The sequence below is a fragment of the Geospiza fortis genome, unplaced genomic scaffold (genome assembly GCF_000277835.1).
Source record: "Geospiza fortis unplaced genomic scaffold, GeoFor_1.0 scaffold1, whole genome shotgun sequence".
Taxonomy (NCBI): Eukaryota; Metazoa; Chordata; class Aves; order Passeriformes; family Thraupidae; genus Geospiza; species Geospiza fortis.
Window position 1 is genome coordinate 4,788,770 of NW_005054320.1, and position 10,410 is coordinate 4,799,179.

Below are 10,410 nucleotides of genomic sequence, written 5' to 3' on the forward strand. Positions count from 1 at the left end.
TGCTTTACCCTACAACGGATGAGACAGACACAGTGCCAAGCATGTCCCATCAGAGGAGCAAGAGAGACATGAAACACTAAAGTTATATTTATTCAAGCCTTTAAGAAGTTCTTGAGCTTCTAAAAGACACCTTAAGCCTTCTTCATACATACAGATACCAAAGTACTAGATCTCAAGAAAATTGAATAACACATACAGTACTGCACAGGTGAGTGAAAGAATTGTGACCTGAGTCCAGAGCAGAAACATCCCTGACTGCATGAAAGCCAGAATAGCCATTGCTATTCAATTTCTCACAGAAACAGCACTTTTTGCAAAAAAAGCAAGCCCCTCCTTTTAGATATCCCTCCCAGAAACCTTCAGGCAAGTAGATAAACTGTTTGTAAATAGAGGTTTCACACCAATTAGGTCCATGTTCTGCAAACAGCATCACAAACTCAGTGTGGTGTTTCCAAGGGCTTGTTATTTCAGAGCCCTACATATATATTTCCATATAATTGATCTGTTCTGCTTTAAAGAGGCCATCAGGAAGATATGTGGGCAATTTATTCTAGAGGTAAGAGAAGGAGAGGCAAAGGGAGTTAACCTCAGATTAGCTGTGTTTACACCAAGAGTGTTTTACACTGTGGGCTCCTGGAATGAGACCAGAGCCCACACTGTTCTCCCCCTGCCTCTTCAGCACCCTGTTTGTCCCTGGAAGGGAGGGGCAGGCACAGCAGTAAAAACTCAGGAGGCTCAACTTCACAGCCATAACAGGGCAAATATAAACACAGAAAAAATTCTGCCCCATAGCATGCCTGCCACCATCTGGGCACAGGTCCCTGGTGCTGGATGACTGAAGGGCTAAGGACACCTGGATATGGTCTAAATTAGGTACCATTTGGCTATTGCAACTTGGCACACCTGACCAGCAAGAAAGCTGGCAAATTCTCATGGTAAATATTCGGAGTACTGTAGTAACACAACACACCAAGGTCCATGGCCTAAGAAATCTCTGTGCCCTTTTGTTCCCATAATATTTTTTTATCCAAATACAGACTATAGAAGCAACTAGGGCTACTCTGTCCTCCTGCAGAGCACAGGTCATAATCTCCACCTGTAGTTCTTGCATCAGACTCACAACTTCTCTTCACACCATGCAGCCCATGTAGAAGGCTGACAGGATTGGACTGAAGACTTGAGTGCTGATGAAATTCCCTGCTTCTGACAGATCTCTTCCAAACAGCTCATTACTCTGCTGTGCTTTATTTCCATTCCCAGTTTGTCTAGCTTCCATCTCCTGTTCTCAGCTCCCTTCACATGTTTGAGCACTAAAGAGCTGTCTTAGATCAGACAAATTCTTTCCCTTTTGGCTTTATTCCACAATCAAGATCCTTCGCTTTGATAAGCTAAATAGATAAAAATGTCAATGCCTTTTCTGCAGATGAGAATATTCCCAGCCCAGAATCTTTCTTGTGGCTGAAACCACCATTTCCAGATTTTGATCTGTGGACCCCAAAAGTGAAACATGACCTGGAATAAGTACACCAATATCCATCTCCTTAGTCCATTTTGCTGAGGGCTCTGCATCAAGACACAATTATACCATGTTCAGCTCTGCCAAGCCAGCCAGAAAACATATGCAAGCATCACACCTTGAAACAGAGTGAGAGACTAAAAACCAGATAAGAAATAGATTTATCCAAAGAATGTGGGAAATATATCTTTGATCTTGGAGGGGACCACATGATGGGCTTGTAGCCAAGGTCCAGACAGGATTTTCCATTTGAAGGGTTCTACAAGAGTTCTCCTGATGTGACCCAGCTCCCTACAATCAGCAGCATCACTTTACAAGGGCACCACGGTACTGAGAGTACCAGGGCCAGCTTTTGCAAACATGGCTATCCATGCACAGAGATGAAACACCTCTCAAAACAAAAGACACTGGGCAAATCTTCTACCTGATTCCTACTCTGAAGTCCCTGAACAATATCCCAAATTCAGCCCATTAACACCAGCCACCCAGAGCCATTTACCAATTCAGTGTGGTACGAGACAGCTCTCCAGCCAGTGCCTGTCCCACAGTCTCTATTTTGTGTGTTGACCCTGTGCAGTCAGGCAGCACATCTTGCTAATGCACTGCTCCAGGGAACCAGCCTCATCCCACCCGGAGTTACCAGGCAACATCTGTCACATGTAAGCTTTACAAGGAATGATTTTATCATCTCTTCCCCACAGAAACATATGTTTTGTTATTGTAGCAAGTAAAGTTTTGTATTTCTTTTTGGAGGATGGGGAGGAGGTCTGCTACTTTTAGAATAAAAGAGCAGCTTGATGAACAGACCTTATAGAAGGTACTGAAAGCACATGAGGGTGACAGGAAAGAAGACAAACCTGTCAGTGAAGGAAGGAGTCGACAGAAGTGATCACTGAGGACAGATCAAGGGGAGAAAACGTAAAAGCAACCCAAATTGGAAACGTAAGCAGGAGCCATGAGCTGTAGGGCCCTGAGAACAGAAGCTGATTTTGAAGCACAGCACAACAAAGAAGCCTTGAAATGACTTAAGGAGGCAACTGTACAGTTAAGAGATCTCCTGGCATCTTCTCAAAGAGGTCATGACTTGTAGTCAGGGAGTTGAAGAACAGCAAAGCAATACTGCAGGGGCTACCAGCTTGCTGATTTTCCCCCACACCAGTATCCAGAGCTTCTATATTATGCTGGAAAACTTCAAAAGTAAGAAAATATAGGCAGATACATAATTTTTTCTCCCCTATCCTTTTAAAGTTATTCTGCTCTTGCATCCTGGTGAAAAGTTCTGTGGGAAGCTAAGTAGATAATGCAGAAGAAATACATCCATTGGATAGAGGCTATTTAAATATTTGATGGCTAATATATTAAATGTTAATTGAATACTACAATGATTTTCTCCCCTGGACAGCACACAATTAACATTTAATTTGTTATAAAATATTTAAAGTTATGAAATATCCGAGGGCAACTGAAATGTCTCTTCCACCAAATTGTCTTGGGACAATGTGTTGAGGGGACAAGAGGGCAGGTTAGCATTTCAAATTCTTCCAATGATCTATACAAGAGACGTGAGAAAATGTTCCAGAGCTGACACAGTTCAAGGACATAGTGAGAGGATACGAAGGGACACACACAGATATCTGATCCTGTCCTCTCCAGGTAAAGCAAGATCAGGATCTTCATGGTTTTAAGGAACCCAGATTGCTGTGGCGACTATCCACTCCTCAGAGAAAAAGAAATTCTGGGCGCTCAGACCAAACATATATATTCATGTTATATTTTTCAGAGATGCCAGGGAGGGACTGGTCTCTTCACTGCTCTGCATTCATTCAGTCCAGGCATATTGACAAGAATAGGATTAGGATGATACAGAGCTGCTACTTTGGCTGTGCTCAATGCTTCACTGAGAATCAAGGATGGCAGTCAGCTTGGGATATTAGAGTTAAGCCAATTGTTCAGGACCTGAACACAAACCTATCTCATTGGCTGTAGCAGAATTGAACATCCAAGCATTTCAGAAACTTACCTTACACTAATGCCTAGTTGGCAAGAGGGGTAGGAAAGCTTTGCTAAGACTTCAGTGTAGAAAGGGACCCTTTAATTAGTTCAAAAGTAAATCCTTCAGCAAGTTTAGGAAAGCTCAGACTCAATAGTCTTGATATTTTTTGTAGTAAAACTCAAAGAGAAGGAAAAAACCATTAAAGTTCTGCTCTGTGTCATTCAGGAGACAAAAGAAATCCATATACAAGCAAACCAAACATCTTTTGCAGGTACCTTTAATTAAGAAGCAACTTTAATTGCTAAGAAATCCTGAATAAGCCCAGTGGTACAGAAGGCTCACCTACTTAACTCCATGTTGCTTAGCCTTGATTTACCTCAGCTTTAAGGGGAATTTATGCTTTGTAAAGCTCACTTCTTAGTACAGCTTCTTTTAAATTCCTAACTTTTCTGGTCTCAGACCTTTCATTGACCATTTTCTAAAGATCTGCTAAAAAACCTCTAAGCCTTAGGCTTGTAATGATGGATTATTTCTACCTAGAAGACTTTCAGCTTCCAGAAACTCTTCTCATTTGCTACTTAAAGGTTTGACTAATATGGGGGAAAAAACACATTCAGCTCTTGACTATGTAGAAATGGTATAGAGGAAAAATATCCTGGACTTTATCAGACAGAGGTCTGTGGCCTTCCTGCTACACACTGGCTCACTCCCTGCTTTGTATTCCTTTGATAATATTTTGTCAATCAGCTGCTGTAGCGAATCATCATCACCTCATGCACAGGGATACAGGATCACAGAAAAACTGCATCCCACAAACTGCAAAACTTGTCTGTGGGAGCTGAGGGACAGCGGGGACCAAGGATTCCTCTGGACCAAAGATGCTGGCCCGAGGCACTGGCTGTAAGACAGAGGGGGAATCTTCTGCTTTATGAACTCTCTCTGCCTCCGTGTGGCAGAGAAAAGAGGGTTTAAGGGTACATAGTGAGGGCAGGGGTGCTTGCACACTCAGAGTAGTAATTCTCACATAGTAATCCTGGAGGATATAACACTGCACAGCAGAGGTCATGCCGTGGTAGGCTGCTGCAAGGGACAAGCCTGGCGGCCTGCTGGGTGTCACCCAAACAACTCCAGAGAGCTGAAGGGATGCCCAAATGAGTAGATTTCTTCAAGTCCATACTGAACCACTGATTCTAAGAGACTCCAGAATTCACACACTTGATGGCTCAGCATGTTGAAACCCAGCATTTGGTCTGACCTCTTTGATAAAGTAGTACTTTTTTCACTTTGTCATCCCTACTAGTACCAGTGTAGGCCTTGGAGGATTTTTGCTGGATTTTTCTCCCTCTTAATGTTTCTAACATGTGTCCAAACAGAAGAGGTTGGTGGGAGACAACAAATGTTTTGCAAGGAATGTTTCCATAAAAATTAGATTTTGCCTGTGCAGAATGAGTCTGACCATTTCTGTCATAAAAACTATGAAATAAACTCATAAACTTTTTGATCATGAATAGGCAAGAAACAGGGACAACAGAAGTATTAAGTACTGAACTTATATGTTTTTTAGAGCTGGGCAGAGCAACTTCAGAACAGTTCTGTGAGAAAGAAATGGTTTTAGTACACAAGTGATGGCCATGAGTAGACATAGATGTGGAGAATATAGGATTCAAGCTTGTGAGGTTCCTTGTCCACACTGTTTGCCAACCAGGTCTCTGGTCACACTTTGGGCTTCTTTCCTCCACCATACCAGATCAACCCCTCTTGTTTGACTCCACTCCCAGCCACAACTGGATTTTCCCAGGCAGGACCTGCTCTCCCTGTGTGGTGGCTGCCACGGAGGCGTCCAGGGGATGCCGCCCTGTGGCAGCACAGTCCAGCAGTGTCACACCCAAGTACCGTTCTCTGAGGAGCGAGCCCATTAACGAGCTGCACTGAAACCACATCTGCATACTGATCAGGGAGCTGCCTTGGAGGATATTAATTAGGGGTGACACTTTCAGGGCAAGTTCTACTATTCTTCTTTGTATCCCATTTCAGACATGGCTGGGAAGTGTGAGCACAATACAAATAGAGACAAGATGGGGACAGCTTGCCACTGCAACAGGAGACAAGAGTAGAAAAGTTGCTGTAATATTCCTCCCTAGGACTTGCTACTGTCTTAAGGAAAATTCTAGAAAGCCCCTACCCATATTTTCCTCTACCATTCTTCTAATCTAGAGAGGAAAGATGTGTTTGTTTGTCTCCACAGAGATAATCCTTCTGCCCTCTTCATTTACACTCCTCTAGTCTCTAACACAGACATACAAGTCCAGCCGCCTTGACAAATGGCTGGAGCACATGCAAGGGGCTCCAGAACTCAGTTCTTTGTCCTGCCTCTGGCAGTGACTGAGTAGTGAGTACTTGTTCCTTGAGTTCTCACTTCTGTTTACCATCCTTAGTCTAGTACAGAGCCTTCCCCACAGAGCTGTGAGCACTCTTTAGCTTCACAGGCCCTCCATTCCCTTCTGCAGCACCACCCAGCACCCACAGCAGCCCTGAGGAGCCAGCAAAGAGCAGGTTTGCAGCTTGCACCAGATCCTGGAGACAGGATTCACAGCACTTTGCAGATTGCCAAATTTTATTGTTCAGCCTGGAGGTGGGAAATGAGCAGCAGGAGTGAGAACTCCGCAGCAAAGAAGAACCTGTCTAGAAGCACACATCACTTGTTTCTTTGCTGCACAACTTCATGCATTGTGTTTGTGTACAATTCACACATCTGTCAACAGATCACAGCACAAATATTTTCACCTCCTACTAAACTGCTGCCGACTCACTACATTCTCAATGCAACCCCACCATTAGCTTCTGGTGTTTCACAGCACCAGGAAACAAGGCAAACAAGTGCTAGACTGGATCACGTGGGAAGGTCATGCAGTTCAGGGGCCTGGCTCCCTCTGGGATGTGCTCAAGAAGCTGCAGAAGACAATGTGCCATCCTGCCAATTAACAACCACCAGCAGGGGAAGTTTCTTCCTTGAAGCAGTCAGTTGTCAGGGAGCAGACACCCTCAAGCATGAAGGTTGGCGCCCCTTCTGCACTTTTCACCTGTCTAATGTAAATATGTATTTATTTTAACACCCCATCACCTCGTGAATTCTGCTGAGCTTCCAACCCCAAAGCTCTCACACAGCAGTGAGTCCCACAGGTTGGTGGCACTACAAAAATGTGCCTGTTTCTCATTCTCAGGAGCAAATGCAGATTAGGCAATGCAGATTTCCCACCCATTTTAATACTCACATATATGCTTCATTTCAGCTTCTTTCTTTGAGAGGTCAGATGCTAGCTCCTGATTTGTAAGGCAGACTTGTTCAAACTATTGGCACTAGAAACATTAGAAACAAGTGAATAAAGAAGAAAGTCTGACATTTCCTTTCCACATGGGAAAAACTGGAAATCTGTCTGTCATTTCCTTTTAGTGATCACTTTCTCTGAATTCCTTCATTTCCATAACAGAAGCGATAATGCATAGATACATAGATAACTTTTTTTTTTGAAGGGGGGGGTGGGGAGAGGTGTTCACCAGCTGCTGAGGAAATCAGCAAAATACTCTACTTTTCCCACCCTTTTTCCTTGAGGCTGAGGTCACTCACCTAAAATCAGGAGACAACAAAAACACAGCTGCTCCACAAGTGAAGATGAGCCAAAAGCTGAAGATACCCACAGTGTCTTCTCAAATCAGAGGCACAGCCCCAAGCCAGGACTGAGAGTCTGGGTTGGAGCCTAAAAGCCCTGACCAGTGGTGGAGGGTGCCTGAGTGGAGTGTCCAGGTGAGGCTGGTCAGAGCTTTTAAGCCACAGGAGTACACTCAGGGTGTCAACTGGTCAGCACAGAGTCCCATCTGCATGGAAGTCTCTGGGGCAGAAGGCAGGACTTTCCTTCATTGCACTGATGCTCTGTAAGATAGCCACAGGCCAAGGAATCTTTTCTGATTTTATAAATGTTGTAAGTCTCAATAGATCCAAGGAAGTTGGGATGACCCTTAGACAGTGAGCAAAGTAGTTGCCTTGACTCTTAAATAGTTTTCTCAGTTGCTCTAATTACCACCAGAGTTGACAGTTTTCCAAGGATATGTAAAGTACTGGGGTTTACCTCTGGTTTATTCTTTTCTTCTTTTCATCTCCTGTTTCAACAGGGTTTGGGTGCAGTATTCTACTGCACTTCTTTTTGTGACGAGGAACTCTTGCTTTGCTTTGGGGGAGGTCAGTGAGCTGACAGACAAGCCTGAGTTCTGGTGGGAGTTCAGCTCATCTCTGACTAGCTCCTGAAAAGTGTTTGCTTCTTTCTGATAGAACCTTAGGCCTTGGAGTCCTGTCCAGCAGTGTGCACTGTCTGCACCTCCAGCCTTGGAGGACAGCCTGAAGGATTGCCATGCCCACTTTCCACAGTGCAAGCTTTGTAGCCTCAGGCACAGGGGAACCATGATTCCCATCCTGTGAAGGACCACAGGAGCCCCCATACACTCAACAGGACTCCTTGCTGCCAGGTACAGCCTCCAAAGCAACCCCATGGGCTGACTGGGAAGGAGCTGCAGAGCCCAAAGCCAGGCAGGATGCAAACCATTTGTGCTTCCTTGCACAACCTGCTCTCTCTGAGGAACAGGCAAATCTTCTGTCAGTCCTTGCTGCTGCTTTCATCCCATGGGAACAGAGCAGCGATGTGCTCAAAGCAACATTGCTGGGCTCTATTCCTGGCTTCATCTGTATGCTAGGGATGATTTCCCCAGTGGTTTTCTTATCCCATGCTAGTGAATCATCCCCCCAACAGACATGACGTATCCCTATAGCTTCTAAACATATTTTGAAAGAGCTTATTTTCTGTCTTTGGATTTTGCCAGATGGCATCCAGTGATTAGTGGGTTTAATATACGAAGCTTCCCAGAGGAAGAAACTCCTGCATCTCACTAAAGGTTCTTCACCACCCTTCTGGCCCTTCCCCTCCCAAACTTCAAATTACAGTAGCTGGACCCCTGCTGCAGAGTCCTATTCTACTCTATCAATATCCTCTGGATATTTTTCAAGAACAAAGTGGAAAGCATTTCCAGCAAATGCTTTTAATGCCACTTTGTTTGCCAAGAGATGCTGACTCCTGCTTTGGTTATCATTACGAGAAAGGATCATTGTTTAAACAGGAAAACAAGTGATGATTTTTCCCCAAGTCACTCATCTCTCTAGCTAAGTAGCATCTGCATTCCCTGGCAAAGGGACATGGCCTGTTCTCAACAGAAGAAAATATTAGGAGCCTTCTTTTTAAAAAGCACCCCTTCCTAAGCATCACCTCACTGCTTCAGAAAAAACCTGTTGTCAAACATCTGCCTCCCCTGCCTGTCTCCCTTCTCTCAGATGAGATTGGATAGATTGTGTGACTGGTATTTTTGGGTTGTAATCCTTGCTAACATGCTGTGCACCTTGCCTCTCTCTTGTGCCCAGATTCCACCTATAAACAGATTATGGCCTCATATTTCAAGTCAGTAATTTTGGAAACATTTCAAGTGAGAGGTGCTGAAGGAAAGCACAGTTCCTCTCATAAGTTTACAGCAGATAGCCAATAAACTGCATCTCTTTCCAAACAGGGATCCATGGCCTCCTAAGGAACAGTTTGAACAGGTGGTGCCCTTCAGTTTCCCTGTAGGCCAGTGTCCTTGTGGGAACAATAGCTCCCATAGCCCAGTGCACTCTCACCTATGGTACCAGCCACTACAGCAGTGGGTTCCTTCAGATTTTCTATTCCTATCAGTTTTCTGAGCAGCTTTTTGCTTCAGAGCAGCTTCTTTGCTCAAGCAGTAGCTGCTCACACCTTTAAGCCTTTGTTGCTCTTATCTTGAGGAAACACTTAAGCAAGGGCAAGCATCTTTCCTGTGAAGGAGCAGAGTCAGGACCTCACCTGCATTGGGCAGCATCACCATTGCCACAACAACTGGCAGCTCCCAGGGCAGCCTGGGTATGGTATTTATATATCATATAATTTTATACCATCAGCTGTGGTACCTTTTCCTCAGTGGGGATTGTGACAAGTGAAAATTGTGCCTTCTTCTTAAACAGTGTGACAGCACTCTTTCTACCTTTCTCACAAGCTGCCTTGAGTGGTCAACTGCAAAACTGCTGGTGTGGACAGCCCACAACCCCACACGGTGCCGAGGAACAAAGATTCCAACACTGCTGTAACACAGAAGCCAAGTGATCACAAATTCATATTTATGGCACATCTGCAGACATTTTCTCCTTTACTGTCACACTAGCAGCTCTTTAGTGATTGAGCCAACACAGTTTAAGATGGCAGTTCCTGCTGTTTGCTACAGCCCTTCCCAGGAGAGGACTGCCCTCACAGCTGAGACCTAAGAACACTCATCTAAGTATGCCTAAAGAGCTGTAGCATTTTACACTGTTCCATCAAGGTCTGCCAGAGACACTTACCTGGGCTCTCACCACAACCTCTGCCACATGCAACTAGTGCCAGTCAAGGATTCAATCATTCAATACTTCACCTTTCCTTCCCTTCCCAAGTTACACTCACAAATGTTCATGCAAGTGCCTAGATTTGCCCTCTGTAAATGGAGAATGTGGCATCTAAGATGGCTTCCAAAATAGCCACTGAGCAAAGGGAAAAAATGAACATTGTACATAGTAACCCTGAAGGACAGAAGATCTCCCTGAAATTAAACAATGCTGGAGACACAGCCCGTAATCTACATGCACTAAAAGGCACAACAAGGGTATCTGGTCTGCAACTTCTCCTTGTGCAAATCTCTGTCCATGTAAGCATCTCCACTAGTCTGGATGTACTGTGACAGCATGTGGTGTTTGTGAGGGTCCCCAGGATGAGGTGAGAGAGGAGAATCTGACTCCATGTATGTATATATATATATATAT